The sequence below is a fragment of the Macaca nemestrina genome, chromosome 1 (genome assembly GCF_043159975.1).
Source record: "Macaca nemestrina isolate mMacNem1 chromosome 1, mMacNem.hap1, whole genome shotgun sequence".
NCBI lineage: Eukaryota > Metazoa > Chordata > Mammalia > Primates > Cercopithecidae > Macaca > Macaca nemestrina.
In genome coordinates this window covers 229235216-229261045 of record NC_092125.1, presented here as the reverse complement: position 1 = coordinate 229261045, position 25830 = coordinate 229235216, and positions in this window count along the sequence as shown.

Sequence of the window (25830 nt, the reverse complement as noted above, 5' to 3'; positions counted from 1 at the left end):
TCTCTCTAATAGAAGAGCCTGGCTGGGCTTCCTCAGATTTTTTAAAAGTAGAAATTTAAATACAATATCTAAAGCTTTTAGCTTTACTTATGGCAACACAAAAACTCCAATTATCAATTAGAACTGATAATGTTTTATAGACTATTCTCTTTATTAGTGCCATATTGCAGCTAATTCTAGAGAACAATTTCTCGGAAATGTCCCTGGGTTATGGTTTTGCTGACTCCATTTTGCAAAAGATTTAAGATGCCAGCTAGTGCCCGCCTGAGCCTGCTGAGGGCTCCCCGATGCCATTCTTCAGGCTCCCTGGGCCGACACAGCCCTGGGCTCCCTCCATGCTGGAAAGGTGACGGCGTTCAAGTGCCCTGCAGTGCTGTCTTCAAATAGGAAATTCACCAATCCCTTGACATGTGGTTTTGGTTTGGGTCTTTAATCACTGCTAAACTCACCCCCAAAGTACCTAGCAAGACCCAGGGGAGGCCACATCCTTCATCATTTTCCTGCCAGGATCTCTGCCAGGAGAAAACAAGAGGCACCTGCTCTGCAGGGGTCGTCCCCAGAGCTTGCTAGCCCAGCCCCAGGAGCCCTCCAGAAGGCCCCCATTCACAGACAAATCTCACGCAATTTTGGCACCTCTTCTGTCTTCCAACACTTCACAGCCATGGCCCACCCTTCCACCAGCAATTTAAGTCAGCTCCAGAGCCAGGACCGCCTGCTGTGCACAGAGCGATTTTTCCAAGCTGAAGCTGTGGGTAGACCTTTCAGTCTTCACCTCAAAATGCAGCCCTGCTGGGTGCGTGGACAAAGCCAGAGTTGAAGGAGTTGGGGGTCACAGCCCTTCTAATAAGACACTGTCCATGACCCTATGTCGCTGGATCCTTGGCCACATGCAGTCAATACCATCCTGGGTTTTCAGTGGCTCAGTAATTTACTTTGAGCTTCAATACCACAAAGAGGTGGAGCCAAGATTAAACCTGGTCATTCTAGACATGGGTTCTGGATGCTTCCACTGTGCCTTGATACCGAGAGGTCCCTACGTACGCCCCTCTCATTTACAATGGAGTGTTCTGGCTGTTCCTCAGTCCCTTCATTCCAACTTCTCCTTGATTGTGCTACCCAGCACCACGTCTGCACATCTGTTACAGTTTGTTGTTGATGGCATTGATCCCACTCTCGTTACATGACTGATCAGTAATTAGGCTGAGCTAAAATTAATTCACAGTCTCCAGAGCCCAGCCCAGAAGCTCCCCCTAGAGACATCTGGCTCATGCTTGCTGGTTGGATGAGGTGGGTGCAAGGTGGATAAGTGTCTTTGTTTACTTGAGCCACTATGACAAAGTTCCACCAACTGGGCAGCTCGCCAACAAGACACGTATTTCTCCATTTTGGAGGCTGGAAGTTTGAGATCAGGGTGTTGGCATGATTGGGTCCTGGTGATGCCCACTTCCTTGTTGCTGACAACCAGCGTCTCATTGTATCCTCCCATGGTGGAAAAATAACAAGAGAGCTCTCTTGGTTCTCTTTTACAGGAGTCCTGTCCTAGTCTGTTTTGTGTTGCTATAAAGAAATACCTAAGGCTGGGTAATTTATAAATAATAAAAAAGTTTATTTTTTCTCAGATTGTGATGGTTGGAATGTTCATGATTCGGTGTCTTCTTCTGGTGAAGGCCTCAGGCTGTTCCACCCATGGGGAGGGTGAACGGGAACTGGTGTGTGCAGAGACCACATGGCACAAGACAGAGGGGAGGTGCCAGGCTCTTCTTAACAACCAGCTCTCATGGGAATGAATAGAGCAAGAACTCATTCACTCCCAAGAGAGCATTAATCTATCCATAGGGGATCCAACCCCATGACCCAGACACCTCCCCCTAGACCCCACCTCCCAATACCACCATGCTGAGAATTTCTTTCTTTTTTTTTCTTTGTTTAAAAATTATACGTTAAGTTCTACTGTACATGTGCACAACATGCAGGTTTGATACATAGGTATACACGTGCCATGTCGGTTTGCTGCACCCATCAACTCATCATTTACTTTAGGTATTTTTCCCAGGGCTATCCCTACCCCAGACCCCCACCCCACGACAGGCCTGGGTGTGTGATGTTCCCTTCCCTGTGTCCAAGTGATCTCATTGTTCAATTCCCACCTATGAGTGAGAACATGCGGTGTTTGGTTTTCTGTCCTTGTGATAGGTTGCTGAGAATGATGGTTTCCGGCTTCATCCATGTCCCTGCAAAGGACATGAACTCATCCCTTTTCATGGCTGCATAGTATTCTGTGGTGTACATGTGCCACATTTTCTTTATCCAGTCTATCATTGATGGGCATTTGGGTTGGTTCCAAGTCTCTGCTATTGTGAATAGTGCCACGATAAACGTATGTGTGCATGTCTTTATAACAGCATGATTTGTATGTAATCCTTTGGATATATATCCAGTAATGGGATTCCTGGGTTAAATGGAAATTCTAGCTCTAGATCCTTGAGGAATCGCCACACTGTCTTCCACAATGGTTGAACTAATTTACACTCCCACCAACAGTGTAAAAGCATCCCTATTTCTCCACATCCTCTCAAGCATCTGTTGTCTCCTGACTTTTTTTTTTTTTTTTTACAGATTTTCACTTAGTTTATTACATGCATCATGTTTCAGCAATTAATGGTGTTCGTGAGTATTCCACAATGAATTGGTAACTGCTAAAAATTGTTTGGTGCAGTCTCACCAACCAAAAGGTGTCTGAGGTTGATTTGTCAATAAAGTGAGGTGATTCGCTGGAATGACCATTATGTGTATTCCTTAATGAAAGCTTAGCTTAATAAATTACCACTGTTTGAAGATAAATGGCCTTGGAACAGCCATATGTTCAAACTTAATTAGGTTAATGAAGAAGAAATTATTTTATTCATATAGATATCTTACTATTTAAAATTAGCACTAACTTAGAAAATACATTGTAGTTACCATGTGCAGAGTCAGAGTTCTGTGTAAACTGAGGTGTATATAAGCCAATGACCAGCTAAAATACTGCTCTTACCCCTTAATCATTAATATTATTACATTATTCATCTTCATTGTTGTTTTTCTTTAATATTTTGGTATTCTCATATTTTGAAAGTCAACTTTTCCGAGTAGTTGGGTGCTGATGAGTTGATGGGTGCAGCACAGCAACATGGCACAAGTATACATATGTAACAAACCTGCACGTTATGCACATGTACCCTAGAACTTAAAGTATAATAATAAAAAAAAATAAAAAAAAACTGAAAGAAACTTATTTTCAGATGATGAAAATATATTTTTTATATTAAAATGCTGCTTGATAAAGGACCACTTGAGAGTCCAGGAGTTCAAGATCAACCTGGGCAACACAGCGAGACTCTGTCTCTACAAATAATCCAAAATTAGCCAGGCATGGTGGTACGCACCTGTAGTCCCAGCTACTTGGGAGGCTGAGGCTGGAGAATTGCTTGAGCCCAGGAAGTCAAGGCTGCACTAAGCCATGACTGCACCACAGCACTCAGCTTGTGCAACAGAGTGAGACTCTGTCTCAGAAAAAAGAGGGAAAATAGAATCACATTAAAAAAAAAATGCTGCTAGAGAATTTTTAAGGAGCTATAAATTAAGGTAACCATGAATAAATGAAAGTTTTACTTGAACACTGAGAAAAGTTGACTGTCTCCTGACTTTTTAATGATTGACATTCTAACTGGCGTGAAATGGTATCTCATTGTGGTTTTGATTTGCATTTCTCTGATGACCAGTGGTGATGAGCATTTTTTCATGTGTCTGTTGGCTGCATCAATGTCTTCTTTTGAGAAGTGTCTATTCATATCCTTTGCCCACTTTTTGATGGGGTTGTTTTTTTCTTGTGAATTTGTTTGAGTTCTTTGTAGATTCTGGATATTAGCCCTTTGTCAAATGGGTAGTTTGCAAAAATTTTCTCCCATTCTGTAGGTTGCCTATTCACTCTGATGGTAGTTTCTTTTGCTGTGCAGAAGCTCTTTAGTTTAATTAGATCCCATTTGTCTATTTTGGCTTTTGTTGCCATTGCTTTTGATGTTTTATTCATGAAATCCTTGCCCATGCCTATGTCCTGAATGGTATTGCCTAGGTTTCTTCTAGGGTTTTTACGGTTTTAGGTCTAACATTTAAGTCTTTAATCCATCTTGAATTAATTTTTGTATAAGGTGTAAGGAAGGGATCCAGTTTCCGCTTTCTACATATGGCTAGCCAGTTTGCTGGGAATCAAATTTCAACATGAGATTTGGTGAAAACAAACAAACCAGATGCAAACCACAGCAAGCACAAATCCCATTCTCAAAGGCTCCACCCCCAGGACCTAATCACCTCCCAAAGGCCCCACCTCTTAATACCATTTCATTGGGGGTTGTGATCTCAACATAATTTTGTGGGGCCACATACTTTTAATCCATAATAGTCAGTGAGTCAGCCATCGAGTGGGGACAGAGAGCATCCTTCATTCATTCACTCATTCTTTTGTTTGATGTATTTTTATTGAGTGCTGGGCTGATGTATCCCCTGTCATTGGGACATATAGAATGTAGTTACACAGTTGTACTGTCATGGGGGAAATGGAGGGCTAAGACCTTGTCTGGATTCTTGTCCCTCCCCACCTCTCATCCCACCAAGGAGGCAGCTCAATGGTGGCTTTCAACATGAGAGAAAATTCCTCACCTTTTGTCTCTACAAAAGGTAGAAAAGATAAGTTGTTCAATTCATCCAACAGGATCTGGTGAGCTGAGATGTGTTGATGGTGAAGTCAAGGTCAAAAGTCCCCTGCTTTCCCAAGTGACTGGCTCGGGAGGAGTCCCTTGGATCTTCTTTTTCAGCAAATACTGTGGTCGCCTGAGTCCAAGGTTGCTGACCTGGGAGGCCTGGCCAGTGTGATTTCTGTTGATGAGATGGTAGAGAGATCCATGTCCCCAGCTAGGCACTTTCAAAAGAGCCACTGAGAGCCTGGGGTTGGGCTCTGCAAGGCAGGAGTGTAGGCTTTCCATGCACCTGTTCCAAAGGCTCGGTTGGTTGTGGCTCTTCTCATTCCTCATTAAATGACCCACGGGACATCCTGAGGGTATTACTGGCAGTGGTCTTAGTTGGCAGAGGCAGGAGGAGCTTGTTATGCGGTGAGAAGCTGCAATCTTAGAAAAATCACAAGGGATACAAGAGAGGGATAACATAACTGAAAGTCTGAGTGACAAATTGAAGGACAGGAGGTGACCATTCAGGATAGGGACTCCCCACTTTATCAAAGCCAGGACTGCTTCCCTTCTCCATGCCGCAGGCAGTGGGCCATTTTCCTTGTGATAGGGTCAACTGACTCAGTGAGGCCAAAGGGGAAACATCCATTTCCATGTTGGCTAGCATGGAGAGACCACTTATTCCCTGACCAATACACTGGACACAGCCACACCCACAGATTTCTACAGAACCAAGCAACCAAGTAAGCCTTCTGCAGGTGGGGTGTGGAACTCAAACCTAAAGGATAATTGACTCTAAAGGACTTTATGGGGTCATTTCTCTCAGCCTCTGGAACCCTCTCAGGAAATGCGGAATAGATAGATGTCCAATGTGAATTCATTGAGTATATGAATGATATAGTTTGCTGTGTCTCCACCAAAATCTCATCTTGAATTGTAACTCCCACAATTCCTACATGTCATGGGAGATAACCAGTGGGAGGTGATTGAATTATGGGGGTGGGTCTTTCCTGTGCTTTTCTTGTCATAGTGAATACATCTCATGAGATCTGATGGTTTTATAAAGGGAAGTTCACCTGCACAAGCTCTCTCTTGCCTGCCACCATGTAAGATGTGTCTGACTTTTCCACCATGATCGTGAGGTCTCCCCAGCCATGTGGAACTGTGAGTCAATTAAACCTCTTACCTTTACAACTTACCCAGTCTCGGGTATGTCTTTCTTAGCAGCATGAGAGCAGACTAATGCGAAGAGCTGTGGCAAATCAAACTCTACCTTGTATTTCATGACTAAGTCAGTATCATGCAAGGAGCATGAACCTGACCTCTGTCAGTCAGGAGGGGCATACGCGCTCCTAAAGCTACAATGGCATTCTTCTGACTCATCCACAAGTACCCCAGGCTAAGCCCAGTTCTACTCCATTGAATTTTCAGTAGAGAACCTCGGCCCCAAGTGGCCTGGAGGTCTCCAAACGGAGAGGACTTTGGGAGCTTTCAGAAGACAAGTCACAGACCAAGCCCTGGTCTGCAAGAAATTGGGACTTCTCTCCCTGCTCAGCCTGGGAGTTTGGCTTGTGAGAAAATGAACAGAGAATAGAGACCATAAGTACCAATGCCTCTCTTTTGAGTAAACACACATCGACATAAAAGTAATGCGTGGAGTTACAAGAAGGAATGGCCTTCAAGCAGCACAAAAGACTCAGGTGGCCTCTGGACACAGGTGTTGGGTGAAGAAGGGTCCTTCAGGAGCTGAGATGAGGGCAGCTTTACAAGCCAGGTACCAGGAGTGGGAGAGCACCCACAGTCCAGAATCCAGAACAGGACCCACACATGACGGGGATGCAGAGGAAAGGGACTGATGGTTAATATTGAGTGTCAACTTGATTGAGTTGAAGGATGCAAAGTATTCTTTCTGGGTATGTCTGTGGGGGGTGTTGCCAAAGGAGATTAACATTTGAGTCAGTGGACTGGGAAAGGCAGACCCACCCTCAATCTGGGTGGGCACAATCTAATCAGCTGTTAGCACAGCCAGAATAAAAAGCAGGTAGAAGATGGAAAGACTAGACCATCTTAGTCTTCCAGCCTCCATCTTTCCCCCATGCTGAATACTTCCTGTCCTTGAACATCAGACTCCAAGTTCTTCAGCTTTTGGACTCTTGGACCTTCCACCACAGACTGAAGGCTGCACTGCTGGCTTCCCTACTTTGGAGGTTTTGGGACTCAGACTGGCTTCCTTGCTCCTCGGCTTGCAGGTGGCCTATTGTGGGACCTCATCTTGGAAACTTGTGAGTCAATTCTCCTAATAAACTCCCCTTTATATGTACACCTATCCTACTAGTTCTGTCCCTCTGGAGAACCTTAATACAGGAACCATCCTCAAAAGCCTGTTTCATAACTAAGGAGGCATCAACAACTCAACCACCAGCAGCTGGTGGAGGATGGAAACCTCACGAGTCCCGAGATTTCAGGTGGGGACTCGGTGGGGGTCCTGTCAGCCCAGGGAGAGAGGATGGAAATTCAGCGAGGACATAGAAGAGAGTGCTTCTACCTTAATCATCACCCTGAGGACCCTGAGGCAAAAGACACCAGAGCTCCTCACTTTCACGTACAGTTTCAGAAGCCAGACCCTAACAGATGCGTTGGAAAGATGCCTTCGAAGGGCTCAGTAATGATGGCTCAATGAGGAGTTTTCATTTAGAAATGTGACTCACTGTGGCCAGGCCACGGAGGGCCTGGAGCAGGGCAGACACAGCAGCACTGCCCTCCAATTAATAGATGTGCAAGAACCTCTGTGGGACTCAGATTTGGGCCAACAATCCCAAATCATCTCCCGTGGCTCAGCCCTGAGAGCCACCTGGCACTCTCAGGGCAACAGGAAACTAATGAGCTCCTTTCTGCTCTGGGTGATTTGTTTTGTTATGTTCCCCAGCAACAGAAGGCATTTCTTTCTTTCCTTCAGGCATGAGATGATTTAAAACTCCCCTTGTTTGCCCCTAACTCCCTCCCTAAGGAATTCTGAGGTGTTCCCTTTGAGGACAGGCATTCGGTCGTTGGCCTCCTTTCTCTGCGGAGGCACATTCCTGTGCCGAGTGTGGCCTCTTAGTGCTGGAACAGGGGGATCTTGGTGAGATGAATGCACTTGGACTGTTGGAGACTCTTTCTCAGGTTGGCCTGAGAGCCTCCAGGAAGCACTGTCGGGAGGGAGGAGAACAGCGAGGCCCTTTTCCTAATTCTACTCTGTCTGGCCCAGAGGAGGAATATGGAAGAACCAGGTGCATCCTGCCAGGTAGAGATCCTCCTGCGGGCTTTTTGGAGACACCGGTGCAAGTCAGTAGACAGCCCTCAGTGGCAAAGAGGAGACAGATTAGACAGATGCTGCCCCTTCAAGTGTCTCAGAGGAGAGGGGGTCTAAGCAAAGAAACCAGAAATGGGATGTGGGCCACTGGGTCAGCCTTGGGTTTCTGTGCCTCATGCTGGAGTTTTGGGCAAGTCCTACTACTGCCAGCTGGGGGCCAAGTTCATTATGCACCATCATGGAGTTTGGCAGCTGAGATGCTTGCTCCTAGGGCAAGTGGATAAATGGATTAGCCATGCCTATCTTGTCCCTTTTATTTTGCTTTTTAGAAACGTGCACTGAGTGTCTTTCCCCTTATCCATTATTTATTCTATTAAGTCATTTTATTGGCATCTTCAAAGGCACAGAAGTGAGATCTGTTCTGCAGTGGCCATTGACTGTCACTGCTTCTCAAGAAGTGGGACTAAGCTTCTTGTTCCATGAGCTGCGGCCGCAGCACCCAGCCTGGGTGGCATCAGCACATGCTCAGAGCTGGGTAGCTCAGGTTCATGTCCTGGCTCAACTCCTGACTCAGCCGAGTGACTGTAGGTAGGTGCCTTAATTTCTTTGTGCCTCTGGGATCACATCTTCAACAGGAGGACAATAATAACCTTATCTTATGGGGCAGTGAGGAGTTACTGAATTAATATACACTAAGTGCAGAAATCAGGGCCTGGTGAGGACTAAGCTGGGATTCTTGATTGTTGCCCAGGATTGGTCAAAGCTTAATTAATTATTTTAGAAATAATTAAGGCAGTAGAAAGAAATCTGGACGGTTATGCTTCCGAGAGCTTACTCTGCATCACCTGCATGCAGTGCTTGGTTCATTTTGCAGTTAATGACTCCTGAGCACCCACTGGGGGTGATTGCTGGCTGAGCTCACCTTCTTCCCAGGCACTGGCCCTGGGAGGTGCTGACTGATGGCTCTGTTGTTTTATGGCCTGTCCAGGAAGCTGAGGTCTGGAAAGGTTAATTAGCACTAGAAAGAACCCAGAACCAAGACTTTCAAGATCCCAGGTCTTCTGCTGGCTTGAAAATCTCATAGCCTAGCAGGTTTCTCCTCCTTTTGACCTTGCTAAATGAGAGGGCAAGTCTCCTACGACGCAAAGAGAAGTGTACAGAATCCCATCCTTTTGTTCAATTCTGGACTAAACCAAATCCCTTGAACTTCGAGATTCTGTGAGTCTTTAATACACGAATGTGCACAGGGAGTGGGGTGTGGGGTGTGTTGTGCAGGATACCATAGAATATTATTTTTGTGGGATCATCTCCTTACTAGTTTCCAAAAGAATGCCCCTGGGAAATGTGTCCCCAAATGCTCATTAAATAACAAAATCTCTCTCATCTAATTATCCATGACTGAGTGGCAACTTGCACTTAAGAAAATACATGGAAAGCAGAATAAAAAGGAATATCAGCCTTCCTTCCCCATAGATGGCACAGGGAGGGCAACATAAACCACCTGCTTTCCTATTCTCTCATGTGTCTTTTCCTGTCTGGGTGAACACTCTCCGCAAAGTCATTACTCGGTATCAGCGGGATGAGAATCGTCGTCGGTGGCATTTCAGCCTTTCTGCTGGGCCTCTGCCTTCCAGTTTGAAAAATCAGCTGGCATTAATTTTCAGAGGCTGTGTTTCCCTCTTATTCCCCCAGGCAAAAGGCAAGGGCTGCTGCCTTCACTTCACTGCAACAGTTGTCAAAAAGAAAGACAGCTCTCCCCCAGAATGTCAATTCGGCTTCTCTGCTACTGTGAGTTTCCCATCTACAAGGACAGTTCCGAGCCATTGGGCAGCTGAGCGCCTGGGATCTCACCGAGAAAATCTGCTCAAGATTTGCTGGACGGAAAGATCATTTTGGCAGGGGTCTGATTATGGAAATCAGGAAGTTCTCACCCTGTTCTCGGATGTCTGCAAGCCTTCCCAGCGACGTTGGAAGCAAGAGCCCATGTACTATTCCCTACACTGCTAAAGATTGACAGTGCCCTCAGAATGGGCCTCCAGAACCCAGCTCGTGGACACAGCTCTTCTCCATCCACACTGGCCCTCTGGATATTTAGGTTTCTCAGATGAAAAGATGCTTCCAGAAAGAGCAGGGGGCCAACAGCCAATGAACTCTTTCCTGTTCTGTACTTTTCCTTGGGAAACATCGACTGTGTCTTAACAAACAATGGGTAAAACAGGAGGGCCCTAAATCTAAGTCGGCACAAGCCACGAGCAGGCAATTCACAAATGTAAAAATATGACTAGGAAGCAAATGAATGGGAGAATGTCCAACAACTGTAACACTTAGAAATTCAAATGAAACAATGAGACACAGTGTGTGTGTAATGTGTGCGTGTGTTTGCCTATCAAGTTAGAAATGACTACACACTTTCTAGCAACCAGCTAGTGAAACGATGTCTTACTCATTGCTAGTGGCTATAGAAACTGCTTTTTTTTTTTCTTTTTTTTTTTTTTTTTTTGGTGAGGGGCAATATTTGTCACAGATTTTATAAAGCCTTTAAAAAAGAACAGTTAGCCCTTATCAGACATCAGGGTCAAATCTAAGTATTGTGGACACATTACTGTACATAACTCACAATGACCTTACTGGGCAGGTATAGTATGATCTTCATCCTCCTCTTCTGGGTGGAGGCACCAAAGGAGAAGGAGTTAATGCACTCAGCCCAAGGTGATGCAGCTACTGGTGATGGAGATAGATTCTGAATGCAAGAACTCCAGCCCCAAGCACCTCATTCTAGTGCCCTGCGGGTCCTCCCCATTTACTTCAAGGCTATGAAGGAGCCTAAATACACGCCCACAAGAAATTTTTGACACTAAGATGATCAGCAGTTTGTTGAAAATTAACCAAATAACTTAGAAAGCACTCAATGAAATATGCTGTCATTTTTAAATGACATCTAGGATTTTAAGTTATTCGTCTCAAAATGAATGCAAGCATATTTATCTCCAGTCCCCACCTGAACCCTACTAAAAAGGAGAGTAAATGAAAAAAAAATTTAAATAACACATAATGTTTCAAGATCAGTGAGAACAGGAGAGGAGACAATAACATTATTTTGCATGCTGAAAAGCAGGACAAGTGTTTCCAGACTCAGCTGACCCAAGAAAGCAGAGTCCAATCAGCAGTACAGAAAACATGGCAGAGTGACCAGCCCTGCAGAATCTCCCAAGGGCTTAGAACTTGGGGGCCCCTTACATCCCGGAAGCAAACGTGGAGGTACAGTAAAAACAGGAGGATGATTGGAGGTCGGTGTGGGAAGCAGGTGGACCACGCCCTCACCTGACTTGTCTTCCAGATTCTGTGTGTGCAAGAACAACCTCCCGACCTTGGCAGGAGACTAGGTTTATTCTTTGTAGAGGCTAAAACAGAGTCAGTGAAGACGTGAGGATTAGATCAACGATCAAATTGAAAACAGGATGATTAAATGGAGGTCTCCCCCAGTTGGCTCCCAGAATCCTCAGACCTCTTCCTTCCAGACAGGAGACTGGAAGATTGTTTTCTGGAAAATCTGACCAGCCCAAATGAAAAGACCTAAAGATACTGACAGCAACATCTCCCCAGTGACATCCCAGGCAGATCATCCTACCACAAGACCAAAGTTGACAAGTGCTACTACCCACTTAGAGTTTCCAACCAGCCTTAAAGTTTCATCTATTAAATATGAGCAGACTTTCAAGGATCTCCAAAATATTTGAGGAAGGTTTGTAACATGGACATGCCAAACAAGCAAACTGAACCCCAGGGAGGAAACAGTTATGTACAGAGGTGAAAACCAAAGGCAAACAAACAAGAAACTTGCCAATACTACCCTTGGGGTTGTAAGAGAAAATATCACATCCATGAAACAAGAAGAGGGTGTTGTTAAAAAGGAACATTTAGAAAACAAAGCAGTTAATATTAAAAAAAAATAAGAGCAAAAATTCAAGATTCAATAGAAAGTTTCTAAGATAAGCTGAAGAAACTTCCAAGAAAGTAGCAAGATGACAAAGTGATATAGAAAAGATAAGAAAATTAGAAGATTACCCAAAAAGAAAAAAGTTAGATAAAGAAAGAGCAAAAACGATGAATGGGAATACATCATCAAAGAATAGTAGAAATACCTGGTGATATGTTGTAATTCTATGTGCTCACTGTTCCAAACACTGTCAATATACTAACTCATTAAATCCTCATAACAAATCTTGAAGTAGGCACTATTTTTGTCCTATTTTACAAATGAGGACACCAAGCACACAGACACTAAGACAGAGAGGTGAGGAGACTGACTACCCAAGATTGCTCAGCTGGTAAATGACAGAGCTAGGATCTGAACCAGCCAGTCTGATTCCCATGTCCAAGTTCTTAACCACTATACTAGATTTCCTCTCAGTAAAAGGGCTTCATAAAATTTAAGAAATAATTCAAGTTTTTTCCCCAGACCTCATTATTACAGGTTTCCAAATTGAAAGGGTCTTTTGAACATCTGACACGATGAAATAATAATCCCTGCCAAGTCATAAAATCATAGCATCATGGACTGTCACACACTGGGAACAAAACAGAGATCCTAAAAGCTGAGAGAGAAATGAGAACTGTAGGGAGAAGGAGAAATTAACTCTAGAACTGAAAAAATGATTAGATGACACCTGACTTCTTTAGATCAATACTGGAAACAAGGGAGAAAATGGAATATTATAATGCCTTCAAATTATGAGGCAAAAGTTGTCAAACTGGCAGTCTACGCTCACCAAATGGTCAGTCAAGTGTGATGGTGGACTAACAACAATTTTAGACACAGCAGATCCATGCACCTTTTGTCTGAAACCTGCTGGAGAAGGTGCTCCATTAACATGAGGAAGTCAAACAGAGAGAGGAAGGCATGCCATCAGGAAACAGGGAGGAAAACAAGAAAAGTGGATCCCTAGGGTGATGGGGAAGGTGGTTCCAGGATGACAGTTGTGCACCATAGAGTACAGCAGTCCAGATTGGAGTATGCTGGAAGACAGAGAGTGATGTCTCCAAGAAGATGAAATTCACTGGATGTGTTCAAAGGAACAGAAAAGAGATTCTTGCAAGAGACAATTTCTACAAGAATATGGAAACAGAATATGGAATACAAGCCAAAAGATGACATCCATGACAATGACACCATTGAGTAAAAAACAATAATAACAGTTGTTTAGGAAAAGAAGAATTGTCTCATGGCATCCAGTGAATTGAATTCCCATATACCACCATTCACTTTGGTGGTCATGATAACATAAACACTGAGTATCCATCTCAGCAGCATAGTGATGAAGCTATATTACCACGGTGGGATGATGGAGGAGCAGGAGCTCACATATGTGGGAGTGCAAAGGATGAAAGGGCACTAAACATTTCTTGTTCTTAGTGGTAAGTTAATAAATAGTAACTAAGGCTAGGCGGGGTGGCTCACGCCTGTAATCCTAACACTTTGGTAGGCCAAGGTGGGGGGATCACGAGGTCAGGAGTTTGAGACCAGCCTGACATGGTGAAATCCCATCACTACTAAAAATACAAAAATTAGCCAAGCATGGTGGCGCACACCTGTAATCCCAGCTACTCAGGAGGCTGAGGCAGGAGAATCATTTGAACCTGGGAGGCAGTGGTTGCAGGGAACTGAGATCACACCATTGCACTCCAGCACTCCAGCCTGGGTGACAGAGTGAGACTTCATCTCAAAAGAAAAAAAAAATAACTGAAGTGGAAACATCGACAGGTAGAAATGTTATTCATAAACATGAAGGTAAATACCAAAAGAAACAGCTAAAAATTAGAAAGCAGTAACCTCTGGGATTGAAAAATCAGCAAAAAATTGATCAGGGACTATTGAGGTTCATAATAAATATTTTTAAGGGGTTATCTTTTTTTAATTTTTAAGTTCAGGGGTACATCTGCAAGTTAGTTACATAGGTAAACTTGTGTCATGGGGGTTTGTGGTACAGATTATTTTGTTACCCAGGTATTAAGTCTAGTACCCATCAGTTATTTTTCCTGATCCTCTCCCTTCTCCCACCCTCCACCCTCTGATAGACCCCAGTGTGTGTTGTTCCCCTCTGTGTCCATGTGTTGTCATAATTTAGCTCCCACTTATAAGTAAGGAAATGCAGTATTTGGTTTTTTGTTTCTACATTAGTTTGCTAAGGATAATGGCCTCCAGCTCTATTCATGTTCCTGTAAAGAACATGATCTCATTTTTTTAATGGCTGCATAGTATTCCATAGGGTACATGTACTACATTTTCTTTACCCAATCCCCCATTGATGGACATTGAGGTTGATTCCATGTCTTTGCTATTGTGAATAGTGCTGCCATGAACATTGGCGTGCATGGGTCTTTATGATAGAATGATTTATATTCCTTTGGATATATACCCAGTAATGGGGTTGCTGGTTTGAATGGTAGTTCTGTTTTTAGGTCTTTGAGGAATTGCTACACTGTTTTCCACAATGATTGAACTAATTTACACTCCCACCAACAGTGTATAAGTGTTCTGTTTACTCTGCAACCTTTCTAGCCTCTGTTATTTTTTTGACTTTTTAGTAATAGCCATTCTGACTGGTGTGAGATGGTATCTTATTGTGGTTTTGATTTGCATTTCTCTAATGATCAGTGATGTTGAGCTTTTATTTTCCTGTACTTGTTGGCTGCATGTATTCACAACTAAAAGAACAAAAGAACCCAGAGCAAAACAGCCTCAAAGCTAGCAGAAGACAAGAAATAACCAAAATCAGAAGTGACCTGAAGGAGATTGAGACACGTTGATCAAAAGATCAATGAATTCAGGAGTTGGTTTCTTGAAAAAAATCAATAAAATAGATAGATTGCTAGCTAGACTAATAAAGAAGAAGAGAAGATTCAAATAAAATAAACACAATCAGAAAAGACAAAGGGAATATTACCACTGACACCACAAAAGTACAAATAAACATCAGAGAATATCATGAACACCTCTATGCATAATAAATCTTATAGAATTAACTGACTCTGTAACTATGTGCATAGGTCATTTTGATTGCAGGAAAAAACGGAATAGAAAATTAAATGAAAGAATGATGAATGTGAAGATGATGTAATGACTTGAAAAATGGGATTCCTATGGGGTGGAGTGAGAAGCAGGATCGTAAACAGTGCAGGCAGTGTTGCCAAAACTGTGTGAAACAGCATGGAAGAAAGACTGGAAGGAAATGCACCAAATACGAAAGGTGGTTGGTCAGATAGTGTGATGTTTTAAAAATTCTTCTTTTAACTGTTTTCCACACTTTAAAAATGTGTTTATAAACCCTTTATGAAGAAAAATGGAGCAGAAAATAAGTGCCTGTTTAAAGCAGTGGAGATTGCTCGCTTGTAGCCTGGTAGGTATGGAATAAACAAAGTCTCTGTGTTTTGCTTGGAGCCAAGGAAATAATTATCTTTATAATAATCAGATAAATCTGATTATCTCCATGGGACCTGATTTGTTAAAGAACTCAGAAGACAAACACCAGGAAAGACAGTCAGTAGATAGAACTGAGGAGGGCTGACAAAGGGGAAAAAACTCATCTTAAAGAATAGAAAGAGAATGGAATAGGGGCTACATAAGTGGTTGTTGTAGCTGGTAGCTGGCTTCTCATTTCCACTTCGTCACCTTGGACCTAGAGATGCAGAGGCTCATGGATGTTTCTTTTTTGTGACTTCCAGGCACCTCTCCACCCCCGTGGTGGGGCAGCTCAGTGTCCACGGGGGGGGGGGGGGCTTCTCTCCCCTTCACAATGTAGTTTGCTTTTCTTCCATAGGTGTTGTATTAGTCCATTTTCAACCTGCTGATAAAGACACATTGGAGACTGGGCAATTTGCAAAAAAAAAAAAAAAAAAAAAAAAAAAAGAGGTTTAATGGACTCACAGTTCCAGGTGGATGAGGAGGCCTCACAATCATGGTGGAAGGTGAAAGGCATGTTTTACATGGCAGCAGACAAAAGTGAGAGCCAAGCAAAAGGGGCTTCCCTTTATAAAGCTATCAGAGCTCATGAGACTTATCCACTACCACCAGAACAGTATGGGGGAAACCACCTTCAAGATTCAATTATGTCCCACTGAGTCCCTCCCATAACATGAGGGAATTATGGGAGCTACAATTCAATATGAGATTTGGGTGGGGACACAGCCAAACCATATCAGGTGTGAACGGTGAGGGTCTAAGAAGACACCATTTGGAGAGTCCCAAGAGCCCCACTCTCATTTCTGCAGTGGAACATGCAAAATCCTCCTCCAGCTGATGGAATGCTGTCTCTACCTCCCCATGTCTTCTGTTACAATGTGAGTTTCCTGGAGGCACCTATGTAATGTTACACTCATGGGGGATATCCAATAAAGAAACAGATCCTACTTCAGGGACAAGTAGGAGGTGGACAGTCTCCCCAGGCACTTTAGCTTGAGAAACAGAATGCTCCCAGGGTGGCTAAGACCAGCTCACATTGGCTGGTGAGAACCCCTGATGAGCATCTCATTCCAATTCTGTGTTAAGTGATGTCATGCCAGTAGCTTGGAATTAGCCATTATGGGAGTATTCACATAAGGTAATCAATAAACACTACAAATAAATCCCTATTCCTCCCCCCATCCCCCGCCCCAGAGAGCTGGTTACAAAATATTACCACGCTGCTGTAGATCTGTCTCCACTTCCTTGTTATCCCTGAGTGCTTTTCCTTGGAAGCAACCAATAGTATGGTGATGCTGGAAATGGCCACACTGCTAACTTGAAGAGCATGGCGGAGATTGGACTTAGACATCCACAAGGACTTTCCAAACTGGAGAGTGTTCATAGGTGAGAGGATGTGAAAGTTGGGGCTCTTTACCTTCCCTGACAATTCTGGCACTCATCTCCAAGGCTTTCAGGGATCTCATAATTGGGGTGAAGGTAGGCAGGAGTGTGAGTTCCCAGTCATAGTCGAATTGAGTGGCAAGACTGTGGAGACATTCCACAGCATACTTTAAAATTTCTAGAGAATAGAATAGGTTAAGCATTGTAATATTTTACAATTTTTCGAGTGTGCCTGAAGGGAAGCTGCAGATCACAAGCTATCCATCTCCGCACCCCATTACCTGGCTTAAAAATCAAAAATGTGGTAAATGAGTCTTGGGTGGATCTGCCAACGAGGCATAATAAAGATTGATGCCTTGTAGAGGTTTCATCTCGGAATGCAAATGTTGTCCTATGAATCCAAAGTATGATTATAGTGGGTAAAAAAAAAAAAAAAAGAAAAGAAAAAAAATCAATGCACAGTGCTAGATCATCTAGGTAGCACCAGTCTCTGTGTCAGAAATCAAGAGGTTAGTCTATGGGGGCCTCTGAGATCCCCAGCAGGGCCTCCATGGGGCCTTTTGAGCCCTAAAACTGATAGGGTGACCTGGTCTCTCAAAGATTTCTGCTTCCCATTGACATGGGTTCTACTACAGTCACACTTTACAATAAGCTATTTTATTCAACAAATACTTAGTGATCACCTACTCTTTGCCTACATCTTGTGCTGGTTATTTCTATAACAATGATCTTATTTAAAACATTAAACACTTCCATGAGGTGGGTTCCACTAAACCCTTCTCAAGACTATGAGACAGAGGCTTTGAGACTCAGAAGGTGCTGATGACCTCCTTTTTCTCCCCACAACAGCCTTGCTTCACATATCAGCTTCCAGCACAATTTTCCTTTTATACCCCCAAATCCCTCATTTCTTACTGCCTCAGGACCTTGGGATGAGCTGTCCTTTCCTTGGAATTCTTCTCTCCTTGGGATAACTGCCTCAGAGCAAATCACTTGCCTCCTTCAGATGACTCCGTCCCATGTTTGATATTTCCCATTGTACTTCTTGAACCTGCCCTCCATAGCATGGACCCTCCCTGACTCTTCCCTGCAAAGGAGAGCTAATGAGACCACCTGTGACCCTGACAATTTCCACCATTCCCACTATTTCATTTGTGTGCATTTTATCCTTATTGCAGTGTTGTTACCATAACATGAGTCTTTAACTGTTAGGGCAACTGGGAGTAGTTTTTGTCTCAGGATTATGAGGTCCTCGAGGCTTTTTAAATAAATTTATGATCTGTTTGTTTGCCTCACTTACATGTTACCATGGGTTTACCCTCCTTAACTTTTTTTTTTTTTTGAAATGGAGTCTCTCTCTCTTGCCCAGGCTGGAGTGCAGGGGCACGATCTTGGCTCACTGCAAACTCCACTTCCCGGGTTCATGCCATTCTCCTGCCTCAGACTCCCGAGTAGCTGGGACTACAGGAGCCTGCCACAACACCCGGCTAATTTTTTGTATTTTTTCAGTAGAAACGGGGTTTCACTGTGTTAGCCAGGAAGGTCTCAATCTCCTGACCTTGTGATCCACCCGTCTTAGCCTCCCAAAGTGCTGGGATTACATGTGTGAGCCACCATGCCTGGCCTACCCTCCTTAACTGTTTATTCCTCTATAAGATCATGGGGGCCTGAATGTATTCCCCTAAATCAAGTGACTACTTACATTCTATTTCTATTAACAAACCCTAATAATTTACCTTCCCATCTAGGAAAATAGATTTTTTTTCTCCAATTAATATTGCCAGTTCAACAATGGGAAGATTTTCTCTTGGGGTCCCTAAGTTCTGTGATATTGTCCTCCCCTCCGCCTGGAAAACTGGCTGCTTCACTGAAGTTGTTGAGGTCCTAACGTCCAGTTTTCTTAGATGATGACCTCAGAATTGATGGGTAAAGACAGAAAAATGGGAGTTGTCCTACATTTCAAGAATAGAAAGACACAAAACCGTAAAAAAGGATGGTTTATAAACAACAGAGATTTATTTGGCTCACGGTTCTGGAGGCTGTGAAGTCCAAGATTGAGGGGCTTCACCTGATGAGGGCCTTCTTGCTGCCTACATGGCAGAAGGCATCACATGATTAGAGAGCATGTGCGAGAGAGAGGAAGAGGGGGATGAATTCACTCTTCTAACAAATTGGAACCATTCCTGTGATAACAAACTCACTTCTGTTATCATGACATTAGTCCATTAATGGGTCATAGAGCCCTCATGACCTAATCATCCTTTAAAAGTCCCACCTCTCAGTACTGTTGTACTGGGGATTAAGCTTCCAGCACATGAACTTTGGGGGATGTGTGCAAATCATAGCAAGAGAAAACAAAAATGGAGGAAACTTGAATGGAGACTTCATAGAAGATAGGCAAATGGCACATAAGGACATGTAGAGGCACAATGTCATTAGTCATAAAAGATGCAAATTAAAGCCACAATGAAGTATTAAAACCATAAGGAAACATACAAAATTAACTTTTAAAAATCCAGAAATACTAAATGTTGGCAAGAAAATGGATCACACAGAACTCAGCTATGTTGGCTGCTGAGAAGTTAAAATGGTACAAGCACTTGGGAAAACACTTAGGGTCTCCTAAAACTAATATACACCTACTCTATGATCCAGCAGTTCCACTTCTGGTATGTATCTAAGGGAAATGAAAATATATGTTTGAAAATCCCAATCTGTACATAAATGTCCACAGTAGCCTAATTCATAAGATTCTCAAACTGGAAACAATCCTAATGCCCACTTACAAGAGAATGGACAAGTTACAAGTTTATGCAAAATGATACTACTTAACACGGACAGGAATGAACTATTCATACATACAACCTAGATGATTCTCACCGGTATTAAGCTGAGCAAAATGAAGATACCAGAGAATACATGCTCTGTGCTTCCCCGGCAGGGCTAATCAGGGTTTCTAGCTACTACTTTCTCTTAAGAATAATGTGTAAAATGTACAAGACCCCATTAATTTGTAAAGAACACATTATTTTAGTGCACTTTCTGTAGCCTAAATTATTGGCCCAATTCTATACCTCTCTCTGCCTCTGTGCTTTTTGACTTTGTCATTTCTTCTATTAGGTTGGTGCAAAAGTAATTGCGGGTTTCAGCATTTAAATTAATACCAGAAACCACAACTACCTTTGCATCAACCTAATAGTAGGAGATATTATCTCTCCTAATAATAGGAGAGGATAATATTGCTTATCTTTGGGTTTGTCATGTGACTCTCTTTGGCCATGGGAGCATGGGTAAAAATGACTTGTGCTCCTTCTGAGCCCTGGCCTTGGGAGGCCTTGCATGCTTCCATTTGTCACTGCAGTGAGAAGAGCTTTCCTTAGATAACAGCTGCCCATACAGTCTGTGCCCCAGAATGAACACACATGGGGTGGACTGGATCCCAGTACAGCTAAGAGTCAAGGCCAAGGAAATGACCCCAGAGCTCAGCCTAGATGACTCAGACATGTGAGAGGAACCAGTGCTCATTGTGGTATACCTTTGGATTTTGTGAGTGCTTGTTACTCAGCAGTAGCTGACTGATACATTCTCCCTTCCATTCTACTACTCTTGAGTCTTTGTCCCTAAGTCATTACCTAAGTAATATTATTTCTTCCACTCTTTCTCAATGATTATTAATATCCTCATGCTCCAAATGGATCTGGTCCCATCTCATACCATGAGACCACCTGAATAACTGCACAACTTACATTCCCTACCCAATTAGAACCAGCCCAGGTGCTCCAACCTGACACTCAGAACTCCACCACAGCACTCCAACAGTTCCCTTGTCATCCCTGTGTCCCAACCACACGGAATGACTCCCTGTCTGCTGTACTCACTCACACACCCTTCTGCACTCGGCTTTCCCCACAGTGATGGCCAATGCTCATCCACGTATCTCACACATACCTTTTCTGCTGTGCACAGTTCGAGTGCCTCCTGCACCACACAGGTTTCTCTGATTTATCTCCGCTGAGCGATTTCTCTGGACACAATGAGAATATGACAAGATCATGACAGCTGTTCATTACAGAGCACCTACTATGTGTTAGTACAATTTATCAACCATATAAATAAAATTTTAATTTACTTCTCATGGGAGGGGAAAGTGCATTTCAAAAGCATTTACCTGCATACTCATCAAAAGGTTACCACCCACTCCCCACCTCCCCATCAGTGAATGAATGGATAAAGAAATTGTGGAATATCAGTTCTGGGTTGAACTATAATACAATGGAATGTTATTTAGCCTTAAATCTAAAAAGAAATGCTGACACATGCTACAGTAGGAATGAATGTCAGGGACATTTTGGTATGTGAAATGAGTCAGTCACAAAGGGAAAAACACCATATGATTTTTTGCTCATATGAAGAACCTAGAGTCGTCAAATTCATATGGACAGTAAGATGGTGAGTGCTAAGGGCTGGGAAGACAGAATGGGGAGTTAGTGTTTATTGGATAGAGTGTGTCAGTTTAGGGAGACAAAAAATTTCTGGGAATGGATAGTGGTGATAGTTGCACAGCAATGTGAGTGCACCTAATGCCATGAAATGGTCCACTTAAAAATGGTCAAGATGGTACATTATATGTTATATACATTTTACCACAATAAAAATAGGCATTTATTTTTCAAGATCTCACAGTCAGGCCAGGAGCAGTGGCTTGCACCTATAATCCAGCACTTTGGGAGGTTGAGGCAGGCAGATCACTTGAGGTCAGGAGTTTGAGATCAGCCTGGTCAACACAGTGAAACCCCGTCTCTCCTAAAAATACAAAAATTAGCTGGGCATGGTGGTGTCCACCTGTAGTTTCAGCTACTTGGGAGGCTGAGGCAGGAGAATTGCTTGAACAAAGGAGGTAGAAGTTGCAGTGAGCTGAGATCGCACCACTGTACTCCAGCCTGGGAGACGGAGCAAGACTCTGTCTAAAAGAACAAAAACAAAAACAAAAACAAAAACATCTCCCAGTCGGGCATTCAGGCATAGGCCCAAACCTTCCCAACTCCAAAGCCCTTGACTTTTTATGTTGTCCATGTCTCCCGTTAGAATTCCTGTCACCCCTACTCAAGTGTAGCACCCGTGAGGTTCAGTGTACTTCTGATCCATCTTTGATGCTCCAAGTACCTTAGAGAAAATCTGTGAGGAAAAAGGAAAGGAGGAAGAAGGGAGGAAAGAAAGACTCTTTGTGCGACGGGCACAGAAGGGGGCATTCAAGGGCTTACTGTGGAGGTGGTGGTAGTGAGTAGGGTACACAGTGCTGCAAAGCCAGATTTGGGAAACAAGAGGAGCCATCTGGAATAGTGAGATTAAGCAGCAGAACCCAAAGGATTTTGTTTTGTTTTGCTTGTAAATAGGTCTGGGTTAAACTAAAACAACTGGCTGCTATGTCTCACTTCCCAGTCACGACCAGAAGCGCTCTGCATACCCGCTTCCTCCTCCATCAGCTAGCAAAAGCCGGAGCCTGTGATTTATAAGGACGTGGTGTTTAATGAGGCTGGAAGTGCAGAAAGCTGCACTTGAACTATTCACAGAGAGAGGGAAAGCCCAGCAGTGGCGGGTAGAGATGGCAACCAGAGTTTTGGCCATCAATGTTAGTTAAATTTAATAGCAGAGTCTTATTGACTATAAGAGTCTTAATTACCAGGAAGAATGACCCTGTCTGTTAACAGCAGAAAAATGATCAAAACTGAAACCACATAAACTTAAATTGTTTGCCTGTCCTTTTATAAATAAGATTAATTGGCTAAATGGGGCCTATAGGTTAGAGAGGATAAGTGGCGAACTTTTTCCGACAATTGCCTTCTTCACACTGCCAGACTGTGCTCTGGAGGTTTGATGGGAGAACATTCATCAAAGGGTGTTATTGTTATTATGTTTTAATGTGTCTCTTCTCTGAATTTCTCCTACCTCAGTACTTTTTCTGCAGGAGGTAGCAGGCCTGCAGACTGTCGGAATCGAATGTGCTGAGGAGGTGGGTGCTACTGAAGTCTCTCTGGGAAGTCAGCACAGGCGTGCGCATGCACACACACATGCACACACACATGCACACACACACGCACACACACATGCACACACACATGCACACACACATGCACACACACACATGCACACACACATGCACACACACATGCACACACACACATGCACACACACATGCACACACACATGCACACACACACGCACACACACATGCACACACACATGCACACACACACATGCACACACACATGCACACACGCATGCACACACACATGCACACACACACACACACTCCCACCCACATCGGCCACAATGACAGCTGCTTGGGTGGAGGTAACATTGCTAAGCCACCTTGCTTTGAATGTCTCAGTAAGTGAGGAAGAAGGCAAACTCATTTCACTGGCTGATTTCTTTTTAAGAGAAAGGCCGTTTTCTGCTGTTAATGATCTACCACTTAATTGCCTTTGTTTCTGAATGAGTTTTGTTGGTAGATGGGTTTCCTTTTCCCAACTCCATTCCCCTTCCTGTCTTCAAACGTATCTCCCCCTATGCCCAGATTAGGGACATGGATGTAGAGTCTGCGTCTGCAAGCAGGCCCTCTGCCCAGAGCCTCAGCTCAAGATAATCCTGCACATCTGGGACCACAGGCCATTCCTCCACCTCGGGAAGAACCTACCAATGGCCACCATGTTGTGTAAGCGGCAGACAAAGAAACACACAAACCGGAAAGCACGACACTCAGAGCCGAACCGGGGACTTTGCAGGCTCCAGGAGCTGGGGAGAAGCTATCTCGGTGCTGCTGGCCAGTAACAGATTCACATTTTCTGTTTCTGCTCTGCCCCACAGAACACCAGGTGTTAGGGCTGAATCACACACTTTCCACTCCCCAACAAATCCACATGTTCAAGTACTACCTCCAGTACCTAAGAATATGGCTGTGTTTGAAGACAGGGCCTTTAAAGTGATTAAATTAGAATGAAGCTGTTAGAGTGGGTCCTAATCCAATGCGACTGGTATCCTTATACAGAGAGGAGTCTTAGGGCCGGGTGTGGTGGCTCACGCCTGTAATCCAAGCACTTTGGGAGGTCGAGGCAGGTGGATCATGAGGTCAGGAGTTCAAGACCAGCCTGACCAAGATGGTGAAACTCCTTCTTTAGTAAAAATACAAAAATTAGCCAGGCATGGTGGTGGGTGTCTATAATCGCAGCTACTCGGGAGGCTGAGGCAGAGAATTGCTTGAACTCGGGAGGCAGAGATCGCAGTGAGCAGAAATCGCACCACTGCTCTCTAGCCTGGGTGACAGAGCAAGACTCTATCTCAAAAAAAAAGAGGAGTCTTAGATATAGACATGAGATAGGGAAGATGATGTGAAGACCCAGGGAGAAAATCTATAAGCCCAAGAGAGATACCTCAGAGGGAACCATCCCTGCAGACACCTTAATCTCAGACTTCCAGCCTCCAGAGCTGTGAGGCAATGTGTTTCTGCTGTTTAAATGACCCAGTCTGTGGTATTTTGTTATGCAAGCCTAAGCTGCCTAATATATCACATGTCTTCCGGTTTCTGCAGGTTTTGTAAACCAGAGGTTCCGGGTCCAGGAATGGGGAGGACGCTGGTGGCTCCCACTTGGATTTCATGCCACAAGGGCTTTCTACTCTGGCATTAACTCACATGGCATTTTAAGACATGGCAAATGTTCTTGCCCTTAAATCACAGCATTATATTTCAAAGGAAAATTCAATAAAGCATGCTTTTGCAGCCTCATGGAAATGTGTGCTATGCAAACATGGATGATCCTCATCTGAAAGTAATTCTCTCCGAACTCCTCAGGTCACCAAAGGAAGGAAATCAAAAGATCGGCAGTGGTTCCTAGCTCATCATTTGTCAAAGCGAGATGAAGCTCAAAGCTTCAGACTTTTGTGTCCTGCGCTAAATTTAGTTAATTGCACCTCTGCGTTCTGTTCGCCATCCAAGACCCCTGCCATCCCTGGGAAGGATTATCAGCGGTGACAGCAATAATGACACTTTGTGCTTTCGGTTCCTCGCCTCAGATGGCTTTCAAAGGCCTCTGCCACCCTGACGTTCCTCATGTCTGTGACCCAGCCAAGCAGGCACAGGAGGAGGACTCTGCACTGGCTTCACAGAAGCAGGAGGGAGAGGCGGGAAGAGGTGCACTTGTCCACACTAAACACACAGTGAGGACATAGGCTGTGCACAGCACTGTCCTCCCTCCAGGCCACGCCATGGACACAGGGTGAGCTGCCACCTTCATGGAGAAATGGTTTCTGCGTCCACTCCCTCGGTCTCGGGGTGACTCAGGACATTGCCTAAGTGTAGGTTTTTGTCCCATCACCAAAAGTCAAGCAGGAGAAGAATGCAGGGGTTGCCCAGGATCTCGAGTGATTCTGTCCTGTGGACATCATCTGGGAGCACGTGCTTGGCTGGGACAGTTGATTGCAGAGACAAAGGGGAAATGGAGCTACCCTAAAACCCCAAATGCCTGTTTCTTGACTGAGTGAAGTAAAGCAAAGTGACTGCTATGGCTTGGTTCTGTGTCCTCACTCAAAACTCATCTTGAATTAAAATCCCTAGGTGTTAAGGGAGGGACCTGGTGGAGGTGACTGGACCATGGGGGCAGTTTCTCCCGTGCCGTTCTCGTAAAAAAGGGGGCAAACAAAAGCTGATTGTTTTATAAATGGCAATTTCCCCTGGGCTTCTCCTCACTCCTGCCATCTTGTGAAAACTGTCCTTGCTTCTTCTTTGCTTTCCACCATGTGTGTAAGTTTCCTGAGGCCTCCCCAGTCATCCAGAACTGTGAGTCAATTACATCTCTTTGCTTTATAAATTACCAAGTCTCAGGTAGTACCTTTATAGCAGTGTGGGAACAGACCAATACAGTGGCTCAAAGTAGTTACATTAGTTTTGGATAGTAGTGGGAGAGAGGTCCCTTCTTTCCTGACTT